Source organism: Periplaneta americana, chromosome 4 (assembly GCF_040183065.1).
Source record: "Periplaneta americana isolate PAMFEO1 chromosome 4, P.americana_PAMFEO1_priV1, whole genome shotgun sequence".
Lineage (NCBI taxonomy): Eukaryota > Metazoa > Arthropoda > Insecta > Blattodea > Blattidae > Periplaneta > Periplaneta americana.
The window spans coordinates 145665076-145678190 of NC_091120.1; the positions used below are offsets into that span (position 1 = coordinate 145665076).

Sequence of the window (13115 nt, forward strand, 5' to 3'; positions counted from 1 at the left end):
ATTACTGGGTCAGTTTAGTCAGTATCATTTAAGCTGCGTTTATGTTTGAATTTAAATCCCAGACTGAAATTAGCGTAGTGAACTGAAATGTGAGAGCGTTCCATCAAGTCTTTCAAGGCTTGTTTTTTAAGAAACGACGCATGCGAGTTGCGAGGCCGGTTTCGTACAAATCCACACTACACGATCAACAATGAGTGGTTTGTAAAGCTAAGACGTACGCGGAGTACACACCTTCACAAATTTCCAAGGACAGATAGGCTACTTCACTGCAAATCCAGCATTCTCCAATCTTCCCTATTTTCCGCCTTTTTTGCTGAGTCTCTGCATATGATCCATAGGCTATATCTTAATGTTATCAGTGGTTTAACTTGGGAGGACACTTATAAACATATCAATGTAGGTATAAATTTGATCAAAAACTGGCTTGATGCAAATTTGCTATCTCTAAATATATCTAAATCTACTTTGGTGCCATTTTCTTTAACAGACTCTGGATTGAACAAATTGAAATCACTTTCTCATTTAAAATTAATAATCCACAACTCATTTTGTAAACTCTCTACAACCTGTAAATGTCCTTGCCTGAAAGAATCTGTAGATGTGAAATACCTGGGAATTATTGTTGATCAGCACTTGAAATGGGATAGACAAATCACCTTTTTATGTAACAGTATACGTATACAATTTACAAATTTGTAAACCTTCGCCATTACTTGCCTACTCATGTATTACGTTTGGTTTATTTGGCTATAGTTGAATCTGTTATCCAATATGGTATAACTGGATGGGGAGGCATTACAAAAACTGCTCTTTTTCCTCTAATTATGTTGCAAAAACGTATAATCAAAATTTGTTTGAAGAGGCGACTGGATTATCCAACAAATTTGATCCATTCCGAATTGAATGTTTTTAAAATTGACCAAATTTATAAATACTCTTTAATGAAATTCTATCATAAAAATAGAATGAAATTTGTAGCTCAGCCACATGCTCATAATACAAGACGAAATGAAATTCTTAAATTAGTTGAACCTAAATATTTCACATCTGCTGCTTTACTACACAGTAAAAATTATGGTCCACGTCTATATAATTCGATAATAAAATTTCATCCAGAATTGACTACTTTAAGCAATGAAATTTTCAGATCCAGAATTAAAAAATTTATATGACAGACTTCCCTGTATATATATATTATGTACCATGTATTGTAAAACAAGTTTATTTCTATGCTAAGTGTATTTTTCTATTTTATCTTGGTTACTATATCAACATGACCTGCACTAATTCGACGGCTTAGTGTCAAAGAACACTAACTCCAAAAATCGACTTTTTGTGTTATTTATAGTATCATATTGTACAAAGTAGCCTTTATATCGTGTGAAAGTAATATGGCTCTACAAATAATAGTTTTATTTTTTTTTTGGAGATAGTGTTGTGTTAATTTAGACCGATGCTGAGTGTCAAACAACATTATATAGACTCAGTTTTCTTTGACAATAACAAATTATAGACTAGAAGAACACTAAGTCGAGATAGTGTTCTTTGTCTCTAAATTATTTAACATTTCTAAGGTTTTATTGGTGACACTGCCTTAGAACATACAACCAAGAATGTAATACTATCAGCATACTGTTAATTGTTAGAGAATTGATAATTTTTTAATCAATAGAATAATAGGAATATTTAAAAAAAAACTATAAATGATGCCAATGGTTTGCCAGTATATTTTTTCATTAATAATCTTCCTCGTATGTAATCGTGAAAACTTTATAACTTATTCATCAGTTCATAGCATAAATACACGTCAAAAAATGACTTTCATACTCCATCGGCAAGTCTATCATGCTATCAAAAAAAGAGTGCGTTATAAAAATTTTAATAGCCTCCCTATCGATATAAAAATGAAACTCATAACACAAGAATATTTAGGGCCAAATTAAAGAAATACCTAATTTCTCACTCCTTCTATTCTGTATGTGAATTTATGACATTCAGTAACGCTTCATGAAATTGATACTAAAACTATGTGTTGTACTAGTAGACTATATTGTAAATCTCGTCTGTATGGATTTCATCTAGACTGTGACTATAAATTAAGACCTTATAATAGTATTAAGTTTTTTGACTTGTTCCATATTCTAGCTGTGAAGCAATGTATGAATACCATGGAATGTTAATAAATACAAACAAGCATTCTTAAATCAATCCAGTTTGTAAGAAACGCAACACACGATTGCTCTGGTAATTTGATACTCTTTTATTAGAGGTAAGAAATACTCAGTTCGAATTTTAGGGGCAGGTTAATGGTGAAGTTGGCTTTAGCGACATATAAAATTTCACAAGGAATGAGTGATGAATCTAATAAGAGCATAGGTGTTAGTAGTCCATGTCCAACGCTGGATAACAAGGAAAGTCCACAAGTCCTTAAAGAGTGGAAAGAAATTGCTGGCAAAAAAAGTTGTAGACAAAAATTGTACAAAATGTCCCCTTAAATGCAACCTGCCATTTAGTGCTGAAGACAGACATTTAATTCATAAACAATATTGGAGTATTGAGAATAACGATTTGAAGCAGCAATGTTAGATGGGCCTTACAGAAGTGAAGGAAATCCAAATCCAAAAAGGATGAATCTAGAGGGCAAAACACCTTTTTTTCTGGTGAAAAATAAAGAAAAGATATGGGTATGCAGGGGGTTTTTCTCGGCATCTTTGATATATCCAACACAATAATAGAACATAGTTTGAAAAAAGTGACAATAACATAATGGATACTGATCGAAGAGGAAAGCATGAGCCAGGAGTAAAGAAATCTGAACGTACTTGTGAATATATAGTGAACCACACTGCTCCATTTCCAAGAGTACCATCCAACAAGAGTACAAGAAACGACACTGCAAGAGAATATCTGTCTTGTGATTTAAATTTACAAACAAATTTATGAATTGTACAAAGAAAAATTCAGGAATGCTAATGTTCAGGCAGAAAAGCTTTCATATTATCGTCATATTTTCAAAAAAATTTTAATATAGCTTTCTAAAAACCCAGAAACGATCAATGTGATAAATGTTATACATATGATCACATGTCTGAACGTAAGAAAATAGAGACGAAGGCAGTTCATCTGTCCCATATTGAAAGAAAGAAGCAGCTCGTCAAATAAAAAAAAAAATTCAAAATTAGGGCATCAGTAAACGATCTTTACTTTTTAAAATTTGATTTCGTACTGTGCGCTACAGTCCAAATGTTAAAATGGATTGAGTGTTTAGCTATATATAATTTGACCGTAGCCAACAGAAGAGCAGAAAATTTTATATGGAGGGAGGGAATTGCAGAAAGGGGAGCTGCAGAGGTAGCATCATGTCTCTTTGCTCAAATAAAAAAAAAAAAAAAACTGCAGAATGGTAAAAGGTTCTCTTTCATGTCCGATACCTGTGGAGGACAAAACCGAAATGTGCTCATATCAACCATGCACCTCTATGCTTTGAATGTTTTGGACGTACCCCAAATTGAACATATTTTTTTTTAACCAGGAGATTCACAAATGGGCACAGTCCACGCGCACATTGAAAAAAAAAACAGCAAAATATACAGAAATATTTGATCGATCAGAGTGATATACTATAGTTTGTGCTGTATCAAAAATGGAAGTGGAACAGAGTGATGTATGCTGTAAGAGAAACAAGAAACAAGAAAGTTGACACTAATAGAAACATTGTAAGATGGCTGGATATAGTGTGGTTCCAGTATCGGAAAAGTGACAGGGAACACGTATTTTTTAAATACAAGTATGATGAAGAATTCCATAAATTCAAGGTACAGAGGAAGATTACACGTGGATTTAGGCTGGATAATCTTCAGCTTAAACCAAAGCATCATGGGGCACTGAAAATATACAGGATTAGAAAAAGAAAAATCTATTGAAACTGTGTAAACAGAACATTATACCAGGAAATTACCTTTTCTTTACAACAGTTCAAAAATTGAGAACAGGAAATTGTAGTAGAAGATACTCAAAATGAAGAGCAAGGAAATTTTAAATTTTTATATGAGAGGTGTGGATATTGATACTATTCAAAACATAAAATATTGAATCAAATAAAATATAATATATTCAGATTATAATTTTATTCAATGTAATTTAAGGCATAAATTCTGAATTAAGTGTGTATTTTTTTTTTCTTTACGTGAGGACAGACTTTTAAATCAACTGAATTTGTAGGCTTTGCTATTTTTTTAAATAAATTGATCATTAGTTAAATAACTTTTTCGTCCAAACCCTTCATCAGCTGTGGTAAATTAAAGTAACATTAGCAAATATTTTAAAACACTGTTGTTCTAAATTTCAATGTAAAATGAAGATAACTTTATTCTTTTAATATATTAAAATGCACTGTTAAAATTATTATTATTTCAGACAATAGTGTAAATTAATCTAATAATGATAATTTTATGCTTTTTAAATAATATTGACTGGCATAATGCTGATATGTTTTGAGTATAGATAATGTTCCTTTATAAAGAAGAAGAAATATGATAATTGCAGCTCTCTACAATAAATTAAATTTATTAATTTGCATTGTCAAATAGATCTATAATTTTTTATTAGTGTGTTTCAATTCAATATTTTGGCATTTATTTTTAACACTATCTACTAAATTGAACGCTTCGTGTTAGTAACAAAGAACACTATCTCCAAAATGTGTTATTTTTTAAGACAATTTTAAATATTTCTAGAAAATATGTATTGTATTATCTTTAGGGTTATATTCTATATTTATGGTTTAAATTTTATCAACGTATCTCATAAATTAAAGCAGTAACATAAGAAAATGTACACAATTAAACTGTTTTTTGCCTCTCCTGTAAAGTTATGATTTTGGAGTTAGTGTTCTTTGACATTAAGCCGTCGAATTATACTACTAATAATAACTTAATATTAATCCATCAATCTCAACATCGTCTCTTTTTTCACTCAGTTATTACTAGTATTATTATTTACTAATTTTATTATCATCTTTATGTGAGCTTTTTTCTTAACTATTTTGTCTACAAAGTATGTATATCTATATAACGGAACTATCCCCGAACACGAGCTTTGCTCTTTCGGGGTATTTTAATGTAACGTTTTTATGTATATGTTATTATTAAATAAAATCTAAAATCTAAAAATCTAACTAATATATTTCTCTGCATAAAAGTTTCTACCGTTTACTATTCCTTCCAGTAAGCAGTTTCTTCTCAGCCAGTGACCCAGCCAATTTCTTTTTCCCTGCCTGATCATTTTCAGCACTAATCTTCCTTCACCCACTCTTTCCAACACAGCTTCATTTCTTATTCTGTCAGTCCATTTCACACGCTCCATTCTTCTCCATATCCACATTTCAAATGGTTCTAGTCGTTTCTCTTCACTTCGTCGTAATGCTCATATCTATGCCCTTTACATTGGCACATCCTACACAAAGTACTTCACTAGTCTCTTCCTTAGTGTTTTTTCCGGATGTCCGCAGAAGCTGTTGCTTTTTCTATTAAAAGCTAGCTATCCTTTCAACTTCCTGGCAGCAGAAGATACACCCAAAATATTTGAAGATGCCCACTTCGCATATCGTTTTTAGAGGATTCATTTATAACGTAGATCTGCCTTGAGTAGATTAATAAAGTTTTATTAATAAGGCCGTGAAACTCATTCAATATTACCATAACATGAATATTTCTATTTAACGTGTTGATGAACGTTTTAGGTTGAAGGAGCCATCATTAGATCTCCAATTAACCTACAAAATCTTATGAACAAAGTATTATAAACAATCAGTGAAATCATGGGTCTTATGAAATAGATTGGGATGGATAATGAATTATGATAACACTAATGGAGTCACAAGTAAATGGATAAAATTTATAATAATAACATAAAACAGTGAAAACTATATACACTAAAATGAAATTGTTAAAAAGTAAACGATCACTCCAGTTTTATGAGTATAAGATTAAGCTATATAAATAGCATAAGCGCTATTCAATGTGACTATATAACAAGATTAAGATGAAGTCTGCATTTACAAATGTCGTATCGATGGCAGAGTAGTAAGAGAGGTGAATATGCGCTTCAGGCGTAGTAAAAATGGACGTAACGCTCGAGACGTGTGGTCTTGTAATCTGAAAGTATGTAGAAATACTTATTTAGGTGTACTATGTTGAAAAGATTAATAAAGGAAATTATTGTGATTTGTTACCAAATTATGTTAATTCACGAAACACAAAAAGAGGGGGGCACCAAATTAAATAAATAAATTACTTACCGACACGGAGCAGAAGAAAATATATCCTTGTTGTAGAAAGTTCAGTCACAAATGTTGACGAACGTTACGCTTAAAATCTAGGTAACATAAAATTGAAAGTAGAGGGGGGGGGGATGGAAGCGTATTGGTGTACCGAAAATCACGTGTGTAAGGAGAATTTAAATTATAAAGCAGACTATGTATGTTCGGGAGTTGCTCATTCAAAAGGGATAAACCATTATTTAATGCTTGTGAAATATATAATTCTTCAGCGATATTTATACGTGGACTTTATTGATAGGGTGAACGACGTGTAGTATATAATTTATATTGGTTAATTCATGACCATGTTCTATCAAATGTGTTGTAAACTTTGTTTTTCGTCTATTGTATTTGAAATCGGAAACATGTTCATTAAACCGGGTTCTGTAATTTCTGCGAGTTTGACCAATGTATTTGCTGGGGCAATTCTTGCATTGTGGTATATATATGCCACTATTTTGAAATCGATCTCTATTATGAAGCTTATTAGGCATGACGGTATTTAATTTATTATTAGTGCGGAAGTCAATTTTTTTTCCCCAGGTTTAGGGGTTACCGGTTCAAGAAAGATGTGTTGTGTTTTTTGTAATTTGTTCTTACGTTTTTGAGGAGGTTGTATGACATGAATTTGCTTGACTTGCAAATGGAAAGTAGAAATATGCAGCTCGCCCTACTAATATGCCACTCGCTGAAAGCCTGTGACTGCAAGGACACATGCTTAACGATGAAGTTTATTTCGTTTCTTGCAGAGTACATGCCAGTGATCCCAAACATGCAAGGTGCCACTCCTGACCCAGAAGACAAACCGCACTACGCATCGCTATGGGAATTTCGCATGCCATATTCCACACCAGAATCACAAGACCAACCAAAGTGCGCTTCAGTATCGGAATATCGAATTCCTGATAGCACGCCAAAATCAGAAGAAAGACCGAAGAGCGCACTAATGCGGGAATTTGTCATGCCAGATTCCACACCAGAATCACAAGACCAACCAAAGTGCGCTTCAGTATCGGAATATCGAATTCCTGATACCAAGCCAAAATCAGAAGAAAGACAGAAGAGCGCACTAATACGGGAATTTGGCATGCCAGATTCCACGCGACAATCAAAAGAAATACCAAAGTGCTTATCAATCTGGAAATTTGGCATGCCAGATTACGTCCCAGAATCGGAAGCCATGCCACATTTCGCGACAATCGAATATCGCATGCGAGATCCAACGCGAGAGTCCGAAGATCGACCGAAGTGCGCATCGGTATGGGAATTTGCCATGCCATATTCCATCTCAGAGTCCAGGGCAGCACCCATGTTAGGTGATATGTCAGAAGAGTTGCCACCTACCATGCCAGTTGACATGCCATCCCTCATGCCAGATTCGATGGCAACACTATCCATTGAGGACCAATTACCATCAAAAGGAGAACAAAAAGAAGAAGATGAAAAAGAAGAGGATGATGACAGAAAAAGGAAGAATGGCCGCTGGTCTTGTCTGAGAAGTATATTTTGTGGGGCTTGCCGTCTTTTAAGGCGGAAGTTCAGATCGGTTAAGATCAGAACCCATACGAGATCAGATCAGATCAGATCCCAGGATCAGATCCCAGAATCAGATCAGATCAGATCCGAGAAACAGATCAGATCAGATCAGATCCTAGAATCAGATCAGATCAGATTAGATCCCAGAATCGGATCAGATCAGATCAGATCCAAGTATCAGATGAGATCAGATCTGATCAGATCCCAGAATCAGATGAGATCAGATCGGATCAGATCCCACAATCAGATGAGATCAGATCGGATCAGATCCCAGAACGAGATGAGATCAGATCAGATCAGATCCCAGAATCAGATGAGATCAGATCTGATCAGATCCCAGAATCAAATGAGATCAGATCAGATCAGATCCCAGAATGAGATGAGATCAAATCAGATCAGATCCCAGAATCAAATGAGATCAGATCTGATCAGATCCCAGAATCAAATGAGATCAGATCTGATCAGATCCCAGAATCAGATCAGATCGCATCAGATCAGATCCCAAAATCAGATCAGATGAGATCAGATCAGATAATCAGATGGGATCGGATCGGATCTGATCGGGGATCGGATCGGATCCGTGATCAGATCGGTTCGGATCGGATCGAATCGTATCGGATCGGGGATCGGATCAAATCCGATCGGATCGGGGATCGGAATCGGATCGGATCGGGGATCGGATCGGATCAGGGTTCGGATCGGATCGAATCAGAAAATAATATGTGATCTGTAGTTATACTGTTACTATTAAAGAGAAGAGATAATTTTATTATACACTAGTGGTCAATGCCTCAATTTTTTTTTATTTGTCCCGTAGTGTTAGATGATTATTTAAGAGTTTAAGAGTTGATGTAGGAGTTGTGTTGAGGATATTTTGTGAGTTGGTTAAAATGTATGGAAAAATTCGGGTTTTACATTTTACATGTTTGTTTTAGTGTTTATTTAATGAGTCTTATTCTTGCTTATTTATTTGCTTTTAATTATTTTATATGTAAGTTTTTGCGTGATTTAATTATTTTTATCTTAATGATTACTTAATTTGTTGTTCTTTCGCAGTAATAAGTTTTGTAAATTTATGGGAATTTGATTTGGTAATTTTGATTTATTATTGGTAAAATTTGTGCCAGCATCCGCAGTTATACAATGAATATAAGTAAATCTTTTTCGTTAAAGTAGTTAAGAGTTTTGTTAGAGGTTATTTTATTATTTTTGGGTGAAATCTTAATATTTATTATGACTTTATTTTATTTGAGGCTATGAAATCTTTTGTTTTAAACTAGGATTAGATACCCTATTATTTTAGATATAAATTATTTTTAACTTGAGTTGTATTAGTTAGGGTCTTGAAACTTAAAGAATTTGGCGGTATTTTAGTCTTTTAGAGGAATCTGTCCCTTAATCGATAGTCCGCGTTGAACCTTACCAAGATTAATATATGTATACCGCCGTTATAATGAAAATCTTCTTAGAGGTAATGAAATTTTCTTAATTTAATTTTATAAATTATTTCAGGTCAAGGTGCAGTTTATGTTTTGGTGGAGATGGATTACATTTATATTTATTATTGGATTATTATTTGAAATTTTATTATGAAATTGGATTTAATTGTAATTTTTTGCAGATTATACTGTAATAGTGATTTTGGCTCTAAAATAATATGTACACATCGCCCGTCGCTCTCATTATTTATTAGTTGAGATAAGTCGTAACATAGTGGTTGTACCGGAAGGTGTGGCTGGGATGATAATTTAATACGGATTAAATCTTTAAGTTAAGAATTTAATTTACACTGATTAATTTTGTCGTGTAATTCGATATAATCTGAAATAATATATAATTTTTTTTTTCATTTTGTTTTTATGTTAAAATTAATTAATTGTTTTTGTATATTGTTGTTGATTAAATTTTTTTCAATTATAGTTTATTTTTACTGTGAAGGTTATATGATTAATTTATAAAAGTAGATTTTTGTTGTACCTTGTGTATCAGGGTTTATTAAATTATATTATAAACTTTTTGTTTCCCGATTTTGAAGGATCTAATTAATTATTTTAGTTACTGTTTTATAATTATTAATAATTATTATTTAGTAGTGAAATGTTATTCGGCTTCAATGGTTTCTGGTTTTTCAAGAAATGAATTTAATTCATATATTATTATCATATTTCTATCTTTTTAGTTTTTATTTTATTAATATTAATGTTATGGGGGATAAGCTCTCTAAAATATTTTTATAATTTTTGATTGATGTTGGTTTTATAATAACTATCATTTTAAGTTTATTAAAATTCTATTTTTTTTTTAGATTTTGATTTATTAATATTTAATTGTTTTATTGGAATTTGTTATTAAATTATTATTTATTTGTAATTATGATGGAATTAGTAATTTTGTGATTGCATTATAAAATTTTTGTTAAGATTTTAAAAGGAACTAGGCAAGTAAATTTATTCTCGCATGTTTATCAAAAACATCTTTTTTTGTATTTTAATATGAAATATGACCTGCCCACTGATTAGTTTGTAGGCCGCGGTATTTTGACCGTGCAAAGGTAGCATAATCATTAGTCTTTTAATTGTGGACTGGAATGAATGGTTGGACGAGGAATATGCTGTTTCTTATTATTTTTGTTGAATTAAATTTTTAAGTTATAAAGCTTAAATTTATTTATAGGACGAGAAGACCCTATAGAGTTTATATATATTATTTTATTTATTCTGTTTGTTTATTTTATTTAATATTTGATATATTTTTTGGGGTGATGGGAAGAATTAATTAACTCTTTTTGTTTAATATACATTTATTTATGAATACTTGATCCAATTTTCTTGATTATAAGATTAAATTACCTTCGGGATAACAGCATAATCTTTTTTGAGAGTTGTTATTGATAAATGGGTTTGCGACCTCGATGTTGGATTAAGATTTAATTTGGGTGTAGAATTTCAATTCGTTTAGGTCTGTTCGACCTTTAAAATCCTACATGATCTGAGTCAGGTCGGTTTAAAATCCTACATGATCTGAGCCTGGTCGGTTTCTATCTATAATAAATTTTATATCTTAGTACGAGAGGACCAGATATTCGGAATAATTTTTTGTTTATGATTACTATTAATTGCTACTCTTTTGGCAGATAAGTGAAATGGATTTAGAATCTTTCAATATGGATTTATTCTATAAATAATATTTATGTTTAGGGAGATTTTTGGTTTATTAATTATTTTTATTTTTCTAGTTTATTTTTGTTATAGTTGGTGTTGCGTTTTTAACCTTGTTGGAGCGTAAAGTTCTCGGGTATATTCATATTCGTAAAGGTCCTAATAAGGTTGGTTTTATTGGTATTTTGCAGCTTTTTAGAAATGCAATTAAACTTTTTACTAGGGAGCAGACATTTCCTTTCTTGTCTAATTATTGTTGTTATTATTTTGCTCCAGTTTTTAGATTATTTTTGTCCTTGTTAGTATGATTTGTAATTCCTTACTTTACTGGTTTTATTTCTTTTGAGTTGGGTTTATTATTTTTTCTTTGTTGTACTGGGTTTGGGTGTATATACTGTTATAATTGCTGGTTGGTCATCTAATTCTAATTATGCATTATTAGGGTGATTACGCGCTGTTGCACAGACAATTTCTTATGAAGTTAGATTGGCTTTAATTTTGTTGTATTTCGTATTTTTAGTAGGTAGCTATAATTTAATAATATTTTATGATTTTCAGATTGACATTTGAATAATTTGTTTTACATTTCCTTTATCAATAATTTGGTTAACTTCATGTTTGGCTGAAACCAATCGCACTCCTTTTGATTTTGCTGAGAGTGAATCAGAATTGGTTTCAGGTTTTAATGTTGAATATGGAAGTGGTGGTTTTGCATTAATTTGTTTGGCTGAATATGCTAGTATTTTGTTTATGAGAATATTATTTTATATCACTTTTTTGGTAGTGATATTAATTCTATATTTTTTTTATTTTAGGCTTTCTTTTCTTTCTTTTATATCTATTTGTGTTCGTGGTACAATACAGCCTTTTCGTTATGATAGGTTGATATATTTGGCATGGAGGAGATTGTTACCCTTATCATTAAATTTTTGACTGTTTTTCTTGGGTATTAAAATATATTTATTTTATTATTAATTTAAGTAAAGTTAATAGAAGATTTTAACTTCTTTCTTATGTTTTCAAAACGTATACCTTTCTTTAAATCTTTTAAAATTCAATTATTTAAATTATCGGATCAAATCGGATCGGACCGGTCCGGTCGGGTCGGGTCGGGTCGGGTCCGGTCCGGTCCGGTCCGGTCCGGTCCGGTCCGTTCCGGTCCGGTCCGATCCGATCCGATCCGATCCGATCCGATCCGATCCGATCCGATCCGATCCGATCCGATCCGATCCGATCCGATCCGATCCGATCCGATCCGATCCGATCCGATCCGATCCGATCCGATCCGATCCGATCCGATCCGATCCGATCCGATCCGATCCGATCCGATCCGATCCGATCCGATCCGATCCGATCCGATCCGATCCGATCCGATCCGATCCGATCCGATCCGATCCGATCCGATCCGATCCGATCCGATCCGATCCGATCCGATCCGATCCGATCCGATCCGATCCGATCCGATCCGATCCGATCCGATCCGATCCGATCCGATCCGATCCGATCCGATCCGATCCGATCCGATCCGATCCGATCCGATCCGATCCGATCCGATCCGATCCGATCCGATCCGATCCGATCCGATCCGATCCGATCCGATCCGATCCGATCCGATCCGATCCGATCCGATCCGATCCGATCCGATCCGATCCGATCCGATCCGATCCGATCCGATCCGATCCGATCCGATCCGATCCGATCCGATCCGATCCGATCCGATCCGATCCGATCCGATCCGATCCGATCCGATCCGATCCGATCCGATCCGATCCGATCCGATCCGATCCGATCCGATCCGATCCGATCCGATCCGATCCGATCCGATCCGATCCGATCCGATCCGATCCGATCCGATCCGATCCGATCCGATCCGATCCGATCCGATCCGATCCGATCCGATCCGATCCGATCCGATCCGATCCGATCCGATCCGATCCGATCCGATCCGATCCGATCCGATCCGATCCGATCCGATCCGATCCGATCCGATCCGATCCGATCCGATCCGATCCGATCCGATCCGATCCGATCCGATCCGATCCGATCCGATCCGATCCGATCCGATCCGATCCGATCCGATCCGATCCGATCCGATCCGATCC

General features: G+C 34.0%; 2 long non-coding RNA genes across 2 annotated transcripts in view; one reads left to right on the forward strand and one right to left on the reverse strand.

The window, feature by feature from the left end:
- Window positions 1–10647: 10647 nt before the first annotated feature.
- Window positions 10648–13115, reverse strand: part of LOC138698267 (uncharacterized) — a 37140-nt gene continuing 34672 nt past the window's right edge. The window contains exon 2 of the long non-coding RNA XR_011331809.1: window positions 10648–10824. This is a non-coding gene — a long non-coding RNA (uncharacterized lncRNA). The remainder of the gene's footprint in view (window positions 10825–13115) is intronic.
- Window positions 10694–13115, forward strand: part of LOC138698266 (uncharacterized) — a 30151-nt gene continuing 27729 nt past the window's right edge. The window contains exon 1 of the long non-coding RNA XR_011331808.1: window positions 10694–10813. This is a non-coding gene — a long non-coding RNA (uncharacterized lncRNA). The remainder of the gene's footprint in view (window positions 10814–13115) is intronic.